This window comes from Sinocyclocheilus anshuiensis, unplaced genomic scaffold (genome assembly GCF_001515605.1).
Source record: "Sinocyclocheilus anshuiensis isolate Anshui unplaced genomic scaffold, SAMN03320099.WGS_v1.1 scaffold152, whole genome shotgun sequence".
NCBI lineage: Eukaryota > Metazoa > Chordata > Actinopteri > Cypriniformes > Cyprinidae > Sinocyclocheilus > Sinocyclocheilus anshuiensis.
The window spans coordinates 1,592,684-1,595,933 of record NW_015555781.1 but is presented as its reverse complement, the minus strand read 5'-3'; positions in this window follow the sequence as shown (position 1 = coordinate 1,595,933).

The window sequence follows — 3,250 nt, the reverse complement described above, 5'->3', positions numbered from 1 at the left end:
CTTAAGGGCGGTTACACTTGGCAGGTCTTGGCTTGGCTTGGTGCACAACAAACAAGTGTATTTTATTAGATTCTCTAAAGAATCTTACAACAGAAATCTACTTGCATTCCTTTATTGTCTTATTTATTTATTTCCAAATAGAACCAATGGGGATTTTACAGAAGTAGCCTTTTATCCCCTAGTTCCCCGAAAGACTACATAGCCTAGTGTTGCTTCAGGGAATCCAGAATTAAACATGCACAAGATCATACAGGCCTCCATCCACAACTTATTAACATAAAAACATTAAAACATAATGCTGTGAAAATTTCACAAACTATGAAAGGTTCAAACTCCCTATCTATCTTTCAAGTGAACTACCCTTCAAGGGATTTCACAAAACAACACGGTTTAGTCTGTTTATATTTTCTGAAATACTCCGATTTGCTTAATACACCTCAAGTTGAGATAAATTAATTAACAACATTTATCCCAGGCAAAGACCCCCTAGCATTGTGGGGGCGAGCTTTGCATGGGAAACATTACTCACATTTTATAAAGAAATTGTAAAAACACTAGTTTTGTTGTTTAAAACCTTTTTTTTTAAATACTGTTATAATTAGGCTATATAATTATATAGCATATATATATGTGTGTGTGTGTGTGTGTGTGTTTAATACAAGTCAAATTCAACTGATCAAAAGTAATAGTAAAGACATTTATAATGTTACAAAAGATTTATATTTCAAATAAATGCTGTTCTTTTGAACTTTTCACAAAAATATGAAGCAGCACACACAATTGATAATAATAAGAAATGTTTCTTAAGCAGCAAATCAGCATATTAGAATGATTTCTGAAGGATCATGTGACACGGAAGACTGGAGTAATGATGCTACAGATGACATACTTAACAGACACACAGGCAACTAACAGAATGAAATTGGCACAAAACAAAACGAAACTCATCAGGGAGCAGGTGAGGGAAATTAACTAATCAAGAGCTAACAAGTGTGTGAGAAAGGGAACAAAAAAACTGTGCTTGCAATTATAAAATTGTCAAAATCCTGACATGAAGTGCCTAAAATGAAACATCAGGAAACTTTAATTTTTAAAGAACTACTCAAAACTCAAGAACAAAAAAAAAAAAAACACCATTGCCATCACAGGGTCTGCAACAATCACGTGAGTTCTGCAAAGGTCGGTGGTACAGTACATGTCAAAGTAGCATCCACATGAATGCCAGGATCCAAGGTTTCCCAACAGATCATTGCCCAGAACATAACACTGCCTCCTCCTGCCTGTCTTCCTCCCATAGTGCATCTTGCTGCCATCTGTTCCCCAGGTAAACGACGCACACACATCCATCCACCAGATCTAAGAAATGAGACGCGGTTGTCCTTCTTTGCACCACTTTTTGTAGGTACTGCATACCGGGAACACCTCACAAAACTTGCCGTTTTGGATATGTTCTGACCCAGTTATTTAGCCATCACTATTTGGCCCTTGTCAAAGTCACTCAGATCTTTTCGCTTGCCATTTTTCCTGCTTCCAATACATGAAATTCAAAAACTGACTGTTCACTTGCTGCCTAATAGATCCCACCCCTTGACAGGCACCATTGTAACCATATAATCATTGTTATTCACTTAGTGTGCAGCTTAGCAGTAATGAGCTTATCTGTTAATCCAAAAGTTGTAGCTTCAAACCCCAAATAGGGTACCAGATCATCTAACCTCAGATTCAAACAGTTTACTGTATCAGTGTACTGAAACGTAAATGAATAAAATAAATATGGCATATGGGGGAACAAAAGGCATTTTCAGCAAGTCTACAATTTTCTTATCACAGAAAAAAAACAAATTTTTTAGAAGTGGTTATGCTTTAGTTTCTCTGAAAAGACCAGAACTGTTGCTTTGTATTCAGCCATCCTCCACTGATTACAGTACTCTGTGAGACAGGTCACTGTTTACATTGAGTGCTGTGGAGTTTAAAGAGAGCCTCCATTTCCCCTGGCTTAATGAGTGGGAGGGCAAGGGCCAGTGTACAGAGCTTCACCCTGCCTCCCTGCTCCATTATTATTCTGGAGATGAGCCCATAGCTCTCCAAAAGAAAAAGCTGTGTGGGCTGTCTGCATTATCAGGTTTGATGTCACTGATATTAATAGTTTACCATTGTCTGAATTCACAACAGAACCTATAGCGGAAATAGTAGTGAAAACTGGGACAAAATGAAGTGAATTCATGATATTTATTGTGTGTAGCAAAGTGAGTACACTTTGAGTTCCCTTTCAGTCGGTCACTCCGAGTCACGTCGGTGGCCGACGAACTGGGATCTCGCTTCGAGAGACCAATCTACGTCGAATGTATCTAAACGAACCAATGCACATTGACATGCAATTATTGCATCCAGCTGCCGCTGATCACAGCATGAGCATAAAAAGGCAGCCGGTACAATGCATACCAGCTTTTCGCTTCGGAGCCAAGCGACAACATCGTTCTGCTCCATCCAAGTGTCTTCAGTGAGCTACGAGTTCAACGCACTCTTGGAAGCTTCTGGTGTTGGCAGACGGCGCTTCAGCGGTGGTCGTTCCTGTGTCGAGTGGGTTGCGCACTTCAGGCTGCACTACCCCCTGTTGTGCTGCAAGCGGCCATTTCCCCTGTGCGCCTCAGCACTAAAAGAGCATTTCCCTGAAAGAGCAATTTCTCTAAAAGTACAATAAGCGACTCTCTCGTCTTCTCGACGAGAGAGCGGTTTTCTCTATCTCTGGGTCCCATGGAATGCACGGAGAGTTGAGGACAGCCCAACACTGGACCTCACTCATCCTCCTCCTTCACCAGCCGACAAGCCGCCCGAGTTGGGTCCCTGCGTTCCACCTCGCTGCCCCACTGCTGGTACGGCGGAGGTTCCACTGGTCCCATTTGCATGGTGTCCAGGTGCCTGGCTAGCCATGTTGACGCAGAAACGCATCTTCAGGTGCATCCGTCTCCGAGATTGGTCTGCAGCGATTGACCTGAAGGACGCGTACTTTCATGTGTCAATCCTTCCACGCCACAGACCATTTCTGCGGTTTGCGTTCGAAGGATGAGCATATCAGTAAGAGGTCCTGCCCTCCGGGCTGTCCCTGTCGCCCCGTGTCTTCACATAAGTTGCGGAGGCAGCCCTTGTTCCCCTGAGAGAACAGGGTGTTCACATTCCCAACTACCTCAATGACTGGCTCATACTAGCTCAGTCTCAGCATCAGTTGTGTGCACACAGGGACTTGGTGCTT